We start from the raw sequence: 11,348 nt of genomic DNA on the forward strand, positions 1-11,348 counted from the left end.
ACAAAAAAGTTTTGCTCCTTAAAATCTGTGCCCATCCTTACTGGGGATAGTTTGAACTGTTAGAAAATATCCAAGTCACTCAGAAGACATAACAGATTTGGATAGGACAGACATTTTTTAAAAATCCTTACATTTATACATATATATTTTTTTTTCTGGCTGATTATTTGCCTTGATGAAATTAAGCAATTGCTGAATAGATTCCACCCCACTTTGTCCTATGTAGTCAGAGCCTTCATCTCATTTCAAATAATGGCTTCTCCCAAAGGAAGTGTCTCCTTTCAGGATATCATAAGCTAATGGACTGAGTGATCAATGTTGTGTGTGGTGGAACATTAGAAATGTGCCATAAAATATGGAAAACAATTTAGCCACTCTGTAATGCAGGCAATTCTTGTAAAAACTATACACGAAAAACATGTACCCGACCATTTTTTCCTGCCTTACGACAAGATTAGATGCAATAAAAACCTTGTCTTAGCAAATCAGCACGTTAGAGGATGCTGTCAGCAATAACTTTGCAAAGACATGTCCATTACCAAAGAGGGGCATTATCCTAAATTTATTCTCATTGAAGATTGATGTCTGCTATAAGCCACCATCTGTCTCTAGATTCTGTATTACAATGCTGTCATTCCGCAGAGTAGGACCGGTCTGTGGCTTTTTGTTTTCTTTCCATTTTTTATCTTTTCACATTTCCAGATGGACAGGCAATTGTTGGAACAAAACAACAAAGTATGACTGACTGTGTGAAGTGTAAGGATTGAGTCCAAACAAACTTCTTGTTTATTATAAGATAAATAATACATCAAATGAATTGTTTGAATGTGATTACCTCACAGTGATTTGGCCTAGTGGATTATCGGCTATTATGTGACAAGAAAGTCTATTTCAACATATCTGGACAGTTTCACAAATTCCCCAAACTAAATGGTTCAGTGACAATGTTACGAAACAAATAAGGATTTGCTTCATTTGAATATATATATTTTCTTGGGAAAACAATAAATGTTCTCTCTCCCAATGCTCCTTATTTATTGCATAGAATAGTAATCTCCAACTTGTTTGATTCCTCTCCCTTATCAGGAATAAATGTTTGCTTATTCATATTCAATATTATTTATTTATAAATTATATATAAATTACATTTATAAATATCAACAGCTACTATACCAATAAATATATTGTAAAATATACACAACAATATAAATATAAAATTATGGGATAAAAATAAATGCACATAGAAGTTGGATTATTCTGACTCACATTCTGTAAAGCATTTCAACCAAGCTGTTGAATCAAAGTTCCCAGCAGTCAGGCTATGTTGAGGAGTCAGTTTAGAAACAGAGATTCCACTTAACTTTTGCCTGTGGAAGGTAGGCATGCCAGATAAAACACTGAACACAGTTAAATGTCTAATACTTATACTAAAAAGTTATTCATTATTCATTATTGATCTGAAATATAAAGTTGACAGGGCATGCAGAGTTAGTTAGGTAGTTTATGCACTGGATTGGTCAACTCTGGCTGCTATCCAATTGTCTGAAGTTCCTCCTGGTGCTTTGCCCACTTCGTCCTGCCTACCCCTCTCCTCAACTTCCCCACTGAGTTCGTAGTTTCTGCCTGTTAGCACAGGACTGGCAGGTATAAAGCTGCATATTTTGTTATGATTCTGCTAAATAATATTGTCTGCAATGGGTTCTATGTTTTCAGCTTTATACTACATGATACCTTCTAAATTGGATGCCACAAAGCTAGTCTTTGTATATCATTTAATTGATGGTATGTGTGTATGTAGAGTGATGACTCAGTTCATTCACCAATCATTTATTTAATGTTTAGCATGTTTTGGGCACTGGGCCAGGACTTGAGGAAGCATAAGACATGATCTGTTTCCCTCAGAGTAAAAGTCAACATTCTGAAAATGATCTATGTGGATCCACATGTCTGGCCCTGTGGCAGCCATGAACATGCACCTCTTAATGCTTGGGATTTAAGGTTCTTCCCATTCCCTCGCTCCTTTCAAGTCTGATTCTCAAATGTCACTTGTGTGTGTGTGTGTGTGTGTGTGTGTGTGTGTGTGTGTGTGTGTGTGTAGGGGACTTCAGTTGGCTTTCTAAAGATACAATCCTTCCCAAACATATTATCCTTCTTCATTACCTTTTTCCTCCTTAGCATTTATCATAAACAAATTCTATGGTTTACTTGTTTACATCACTTTTTACCCTGTGGGGATACAGGTTCCAGCAGGACAGGATTTTTGTTTTGTTCATAGTTGTAGAAAAATTCCTGAAACAGTTTACTTAGAATGGTGCCTAGAACAGAGTAAATTCCCAGTTATTATTTGTTGAATAAATGAATCTCTACCCTCAAAGAGTTAAAGGTCTTATGGAGAAAACATAAATTAATGAGATATTTTACTCTAGCCTCCTGGGGATGGGAGGGCAGAAGCATAAGGTAAGGGTGATGCCTGCGCTGAATCATGATATCAATAGTTCAGGCTGACTCAGGTATTTCTGTGCCAGCAGAGCTGGCTGCCACAGTCAGCAAACCAAGCCCAAGGGGGCCCAAGGCAGAGGCAGGCAGTGTCAGAGTGGGGGAAGACAAAGTATGAAGGGGCAAAGACCAAGGGGGAGAGTTTTTCAAAAGAGGCTATAAGAAAATCTCCAAGAAAAAACTGCCTACTAAATAATTTGATATAGAACTCGTCTAGGTCTAATGGCTTCTGAATGTATTATCAGGCGATAGTAATAATGCTACATGTCGTTTATTTGGTGACTACCATGTTTCAAGTTTATTGCTTTATACACATAATTTCTTTTATTTCTCCCCAAATCATTTAAAGTTGACAATTCCAAATGTATAGGTAAGGAAATTGAGACTTGGACACCCTGAGTCAAAAAGCTTTTAGATAACTGTTAAGGCACAGAAGTAGTGTTTAGATCCTGAGGACTTTCTGAACATTTTCCACTACATTAAGCCTTTCTCTTGGATTCCTACAACACCCTATATTTTCCTTGTTCACAGTACAGAGCACATGTGTAACCTCTCTCTTATTTGTACTCTGGTTATAAAGTGATGAAGATGTAATGTTGGCCCTCTAAAGAAGAGGTTGATGTGTTTTACCACAGGTCACCCAAACTGGAAAAGAAAGACAAAGCATGCTTCCGCATCCCAGTTTACTGGCTTCACGCTAAAAACAAACCGAGTGCTCAGCATTTGTAATCAGCCAATGTTTGGGCTACTTCCCTAAGATCCCAACCATGGACTTGGGTCCAAAGCAGTGTTTCTTGATCTTTTAAAAATTATTGCCACTAAGGAATTTTTCAAGCCATTCTTTTTCTAATATTTTCTTTTCCTACCTTACCCTTCCCCTCACCTTGAAACCTGGATGCCATGGGTATGTGGCCCTTAGGAAGGCCACAAACCATTTTGACATCCAACATCTCAGATTTTTTTTTATCTCTCTTTGGGGGTGATATGACCTTTGTTGATAATGCACTCTTCTAGGAAAATACATGCTTCTTAGAGTTGACTTCCCATACCTAAAGACATCAAAAGGAATATAAAATTGTCTTAGCAACTAATTATTGGTACAGTAGACTAGACTGAAATCAGGAGTCCTGAGAGCTTGTCCTGGCTTCGCCTCTGACAAACTATGTACTCTTGAGTAATTTAAATTTTCTGATCTTCAGTCACCTTAATTCTAAGTCAAGGGGCTATGCTGAATTAATGCCAAAATCCCTTCCATGTGAGAAACTTTGTGAACTTGTATCATGAATGCTGTTTGTTGTCTACTTTTCTCATTTGCTTTTGGAGGCTACAATGTTCACGAATTTAGGACATATATTAATGGTTTTATTTGATGGTGAGAAATACATGGCACTTTTTTCTTTCTATGTGAGAACTGCATTTGCATTGTATGACAACAATAATGTATTTCCATAGGTTTTGTGGTGAAAATAGTGAACTTTTAGCTCCTTAAGGGTCTCTGCAGTCCCAGTGATGGAAGCCTGAATGATTTGGCGACATCAAAGAGATGGATTTTCCTCACAGTTCTGGGTCAGAGGTAGAGACAGTCATGGGATCTTAGCTGTGCCTCAACATGAATTAAAATGGACTAATGAATCGGCACTGTGTTCCACGGCTTTAAGTCAGAGTCGACCTTCGAATCACATGTAACAGAGAGCAACCATAGGTCACTAGTCACAGAGGTTTAAGTAATGTTCTCTTCCATTGAAGAAAACTGATTTAATCAAATTTGATTTTACATGGTGCTCAGAATTTAGGGAACTTTAGACATCCCTGTGAATTACAGAAATATAATGTGAGAATGTTAAGAGTTTGGAATGTTTCACAAAATTTTCACATACACATATACAAATGAATTTTATTTGAATACATTATACAATAAACTATTATTTACAGATATAGCTCATATTAGGACCTGGATATTGCAATACTTAAATAATCACAGAGTGAATCATTTTGAATGTGCCAGGAGTCTTCTTTATTAAAGAGAACTGTTAGTAATTTTGTGTAACAATATTATATTATGAAAAATTCTCTGTATTTCATTTGTTTCAGAAATTTGTCCTCTCTGGCATTTGCTTTAGGAGAATGAGGTTTACCCTCATAGTTCTCCAGGATTTTTGTAACTCCTCTGTTTTCTTCTTCATTTTCTACTTTATTAGAATGGGCTAGTAGCTTTTCACAATATTCCTTGGAGCGAGTTTAGTATTCAGAGCAATATATCCACAAAACATATCATTTCCCTTTTAACAAATATTGACTTTTATATATTTTCATAGAAAATCTTTGATGTTTTCATGGTAAGTCTCTCTCTTTATGGTGTCTTACCAAAGACCCCATCTCATCAACGTGAGAGGTAAAGGAAATAAAAGTTTACAAAGGGCATTGGGTACTCCATCCTGCCACATATATATTGAGTGATGCTCACAATATGTCTGTAATATTTGGGATTTTCTTTTAAATCATAGTCCATTATTAATACATTCTACTTATCACAAAAATTAATACCTTAAAACATCTTTTAATAGTATATTACTCCACTCCCATTTTTGCATAGTTGAATTGTGAAGGAGAGTTATGTGTTATTTAAGTGTGACACAAAGATGAAAATCTTCCTAGAAGATTATTCCTATGTGCAAAGAGATTAGACTAGATATATACATTCATCCATTAGGCAGTATCAATTTTTTGTTTTAATCTTATAAACTTGTTTCTATCAAAACTAAGCCACTGACTATTTTAGGAAAGCTGTCAATTTCTAGGTTATTTCAAATCCATAAAACAGTATGCTGAATAGCACCTTTGCTGCCTATTGAAATTAATGTAAAACATACAGCAGTTATACAAATTTAGTAAAACAGTTTGGTAGAAAAAGAGGAAGACACAAGATTGTGAGATTGTTTGGAAAGTAGCAGGGCCAAGGGGAGACTAAATTTAATTTATTTTATTTTATGTGGCATAAGGTAGACGAAAGCAAATTCATAAAGGAAATGGTACTTTAGAAAGAGGGCAATTTGAGATTTAAGTAAAAGAATATCAGTTGGATCAGGTTCCCTTACTGATTAGGATGCAGATGAGATCAAGGGTCAAAGAGAGGGGTTGGTCTTGGAAGAAGGATTGAGAAGGGAAGGAGGCGAGGTGGGGAAGAGAGGGATTTTGAGCAGGAAAACAAGTCTAGTTCTCACATGAGTCTTCCCAATAACAGCCTGATGGTTGAATTTAACACTTATATCCTGCAGGACCCCCTTAGCTTACAAATATGTTGTACTGGTAGGAGCTACAGGACACAGATTTCAATGCATCCCTAGAAAGCTCTTCCTAGCAATCTGATTTACCCATAAATAGAAAGAGTGGTCTCAGAAGGCATGGGTTTCAATTCTTGCCAAGAAACCTACTTGGCACTGCAGCTGAGAAGATACAAACTTGGAATGAGAAAGGGACAAACCAGGCTGCAGGAATAAAAGCTTTCAGCCACCAATAGGGACACTCAGATGGTCCAACTCAGGGACACCCAGTTTTGGGGGTTTTTTTTGTGATGACATCTTCCAGTCAACTTGAAAAATGAGCCAGAAAGTAAATAGAATGGTATATTTTAATTAGAGGAATGACCAAGTGGGTACAGTAACAACTGGAAGGGAAAACAGTAAAACTAGGAACCAAATGATGTTCTAGAAGAACAAATAGGATTGGAAGGGTTAAAATACAAGGATGAGAAGGTTCACAAAGATTACCTCTCTAAAAAGACCTTTCTTCTCATATCTTGCAAGTCCTGCTCCCAAGCTGTTATTCCTTGATCTGCCTGATCAGGTGCTGTTCAAGAATGTGTGTGGCACGTTTATCCAAAACTGGCCTGGAATAACTCTCTGATCAAGAACCAGTCAGTTAAAGTCTGTTTTAGAAACAAGGCTTTAGGGACAACAATCTCATTACGGGATCATAAGTCATGTCAATTAGTTTAAAAGAGATAATCCCTCCTCTTAAAAAAAGTCATTGAATGTCTTAATAAATTCTTTAATTAAAGATTTTCATGCTTTGCAAGTCAAAAATCTCAATAAAACCACTCTTAATTTATTGCTAAAATAAGGTGGCAGTTATGTAACACTTAAATTGTATACTTTGAACCACCTTTAAATTTAAACTCCTTCCCAACCTATTTTACCCTTTGATTTAATTGAGCTTATTAAATTGAAATTAGCAGAACTGAATGAAAAAGAATTTGTATTGATTAATTCTTTCATCATTGATGCACCATTAAAAGTATTTCAGATTCCAGCTGAAGACAAAAGTCTCTGGAACAATAAAGTGTAGTCATAAGGTTCTCATGAGAACATTTCACTGAAGGAAAAAGTACATCCAGGTCAAGGACTTTCATCAAGGAAATGATTTCCTCAAGCAGTTGCCTGCTGAGCCTGAAGTGCTATATGGAAATAAAACTCAAGATAAGACAGACTCTCATTCTTTTATGTCCTTAAAAATTATTTAGGTGGATACCCCACCTAAACAAACTGGACTTTTATTATTATGAAAATAAAATTCCATCTTGTGCAAAATACACAGTCTAATTTTGCAAATACAAGGGGGGAACCCCCTAAAATCCTAGATTTAGCTTCTGGAAGGAGGGCCCCTGATAGTATAGGCTTTCCCTACTAGGTGAATATTCTAGGAACCCACCTGCATCAGTTGTGAGAGGCTGCATTTGGCCTCAGTAAATTTTTCTGAAGACTCATTCAGTGGGTCTACCCATTTCATGATGGGTGATTTATGAGCACACCTGCCCACACCATGCTAAGTGTTTAGCAGCTTTTGACCAAAAATGGCATGACTCCCATGCTCTACCCTCCCTGTTCACTCTGAGTGACTTTTTTGTTTCTTTGGATGCAAAAAGTCCTCAAAAGGGAAACATTTTGCTGATGTGGAAGAATTGTAACAAACAAAAAAAAATGGCAGAAGCACTAAAAGACATCAACATTGACAAGTTCAAAAGCTGTTGTGAGTGGTAGAAAAAACGTCTCCATAGGTGTATTGCATCAAGTGGAGAGCACTTTGAAGAGCACTCTGAAATTTAAACATGTAAGGATAAATACACAATTTTTTATAAATACATTCCATGTTGGACCCCCCGCCCCTTGTAAAATGCCGCAGTCCATAAGACCATCAACTGTAGGTAAATAATGCACCTTGTAATATATGACCCTTGCATCCACTTGCCTGTAGATCACATCTGTCACTTTTAAAACAAATGCTTTGCTGGTGGAATATGATAAAAAACATGACTTCTATAATAGTAAGTACTAGTGTGTCAGCACATAATCAACCCATGATTTATACAAAATGAGAGTGAGAAGGGAATATATTGCTAATTTGTCTTGAAGCTGAAGAAATAAACCTGCATTTAAATCATGAGGTGCTGGGATTTTATTAAGACTTCAAAATCACAGCCTTTCCCTAGAAAATACATAGGCCAGCATAAGAGAATGAACATTTTATGGGAAAAATGGAAAGTTGTTGCTGGGGCATTCAGTTATCATCCTGGCTGAGCTCCTCTGTTTCTGCTTTTCTAGTCTGCTGAAAGCCCATTATTAACAATATGGGATTATATCTGTCTGATCAGTTCAATAACAGAAACGTTTCTGTCTCCTGAGAGGCAATAGGGGATTTGGGTGGACAAAGAAGAGGTAGAAAGGAAAGGGATGGTGGATCTAGGTAGCTTTTATTCTGACCACATTTATCAGAAATCACCAAGTGTCCATCTTACTTGATATTACTTATACCCAATCACTACCACAGCTGTTTAAAGGAAGCTACTTCCTGCAGTAAGAATTGACTCTGATAATTTGTTCAAGGAGGCTCACTTCAACTAGATTTTAAACCCTTCTCAGGTAAACGCCTAATCATGCACTCCCCCCATGGTCTAGTACAGTCTTGTTCATAAAAAGAAAATTGCTTGAAAAACACTTGTAAACTAGGTCGGAGAGCCTGCCAAAGCAAACCCTTCCGTGCTCACTATTTCTTTAGCATCATATTATCTTTTAGTGAAAGTAAAGGCAAACAGTCTGCCTTTTATTTTGAATAATTCAGGTGAATTCTTTAGTTTTTCAGGAGGGACTCTTCAATAAATCCACACCTCACTCATAGACCAAAATTTTAAATGCTCCACATCTTGCTAGTCTGCTCTCGAACTACGGAGTCTGGCCAGCATACCTGAAAGCCCCCTTAGGATCATTACCTCTGACAGGGAAGAAGTGCACACTTGCCACTGCAGAGCACACTCCAGCTTCTCTTCCTGCTGTACTTTCAGGGTCAGCTCTTTGCATCTATTAGCAAACGTGGCCCCGGAAATCTTGGTGCTCACCTTGCAGGTACAGGATCTTGCAGCTATGTGCAGGGAGCCACCAACACAGATAAAATAAGGTTGATGTTGTTTAATAATGAGGAAGTATTTCCTTGTGTGATCCTGGCACAGAAGCCACAGTTCTTTCTGTCTAATAAGTAATGTACTTTTTAAAGAACTGATTTGAAAGAGAGAAAGGAAGGGGGAGGGAGGGAGGGAGGGAGGGGAAGGGAGAGAGAGAGAGAGAGAGATCGAGTTGTTGTTTCACTTATCTACACGTTCAGTGGTTGATTCTTGTACATGCCTTGACTGGGAATTGAACCCACTACCATGGTGTATTGGGACAACACTCCAAACAACTGAGCTACCCAGCCAGGGTAATATGTGATATAGTTTTGTGCACATGTACAAGTATTCTACTTTAGAATGAGTTATTTTCAATATTCTCTTAGATTTTTTTCTATATGAAGGGCAGGCTGCATTGCAGTCTGACCCCTGGATCAGGTCAAGCAAGTCATCTGAATGAGGCACCCATGAAAGCACTTCAGTGTGCAGTGTTAAAGCATGCAACATCCTTTATACTTTCTTCCTAAGCTATGTGCAGAATATTATTCTATGATTGATTTAAGATTATTCATATATAAAATTATAACTAATTATTTCTTTGGGACCAGGTTATTTTGGGGTGATGAAACTTGGATTTTCATGAAGTCTGCACAATTTTGTAAAACTTTACTAAAAATCATTGAATTGTACAATTACAAAAAGGTGAATTCAATGGTATATAAATTATTTCAGTAAAGCCATTTCTAAAAAGTAATTTGGCATTATTTCCTACTTGACTTGGGGATAAATGAGGTTTTTCCAAGCAGATTTCATACTAGGCCAAAATCCATGGCTGCGAATGTTTTAAATAGAAGTGGATGTTCAATGAGTGTCTCTTATTGCTGAGTTTCCCTTCACATATCCTATCTAATCCAATTCGAAGAATTCTGTTAAACAGCAACCAGAAAATCAAATGAGTTAGTTCATGAGCTATCTGAAGCAACTCAGGTACCATGGAGAATAAAAGTACAAGTTTTCAAATCAACCCAATATAGCTCTGTAAAGTGGTGGTGAGCAATCATTCCCTATTTAAACTAACTCCACAAAAGAAAATAAGAAAAAAAGTCAGGGTTTAAAAGGAAAGACTATGAATCACACTGTGTATTAAGACAAGCAATCGTCTGTGTGCGACCCTAGTTTAACAGCACAGACAGTGTTATGTTAGCAGGCCCAGCTGTAGCTCATAGAGGAGTATCTGGAACACAGGGGGTCATCAGTGGTTAGTGTCAGGTTAAGTCCTGACTTTGGGCTCAAGGTTGTACTCTGGGTATTTTGGAAAGTAATCAATGAAGACTAACAAGGTAGTGTACTGAAATAGATACTCAAGTACAAGAATATAAAATAGGAAGCCATTCTAAGTGAATTAAATGCCACCGAGAGGCTGACTACAAAGAACAATGGCAGAGTCTAGCCTCTAATCCTGTGGCAGAAGGTCAAAGTAAGCTAAGCCACAGGCTGACCTGAAGTTGATTTGCCTGAGAGATTTACCTAGACTTTCTTGAATTTTCCCTGATTTGTTCCAGAACCCTGGCTGGGGGTTCAGGTCTGGGCTAAGTAGCCCCAGCTGTAGGAAACGGAGATCTCTAATGCTGGGCGTCTGTGCCTGGAAGGTGCAACCACGCATTTGAAGTCGAGTGAGACATGTAGGCTGCCTGGGACCTGCATGCATCTCTGCCCTCCCCCGTGGATGAAATCGAAGCTTGACACTTCTCTCCTCTCCCCTCCCTTTCAATCATGCTTTATGGAGTTTGAAGTGTACACTTTCTAAAATTGACTTGCTTGCAGTAAAATTTGAGTTGGGAGAAATTGTCTGTAAATATCCAGCTGAATATTCTCACTGCTTTCAGATAATTGAAACAAACTTTCTATGACATTGTGTTCATATTTATATCTAAAATCTGAATTTTAAAATTCAGATAGACATAGTATTGGGCAAATAGTTGGCAATTTATAGACTAAGATAAAAAAAACTGTCAGTCCCTCTCATTCTCTCACCCCACAGACTGAGCTGGGATGCTGACAATGAACTTCAATGAGCCCTACTTTTCCAATAGTTCTGTTCATGCCCACAAACCCACAATGTGTCATGCTTTCAATCACATTTTAACAAGATGAATTCCAATGAAAGAAGAAAACTGCAAAGAGAAAACTAAAATCACAGTAGAATGAGAACACTACATATTTACAGGCTGTGGGTCCCCCAAACCAGAATGAGAATGTGCAGGGTAAGTGTCCAAAAACAATTCTGCAAGTCAATACAATAAATCAGGCCCAGATGTCACAAACACAATAAATCAATTGCAACTGCCAAACTACTTTTCTCAACCTGCTGGATTTAATTAAAGCCACCACTCAGTTCATGAGAAGCCTTCTAATAGAG

Source organism: Phyllostomus hastatus, unplaced genomic scaffold (assembly GCF_019186645.2).
Source record: "Phyllostomus hastatus isolate PE091 unplaced genomic scaffold, TTU_PhHast_1.1 phas_contig_254, whole genome shotgun sequence".
Lineage (NCBI taxonomy): Eukaryota > Metazoa > Chordata > Mammalia > Chiroptera > Phyllostomidae > Phyllostomus > Phyllostomus hastatus.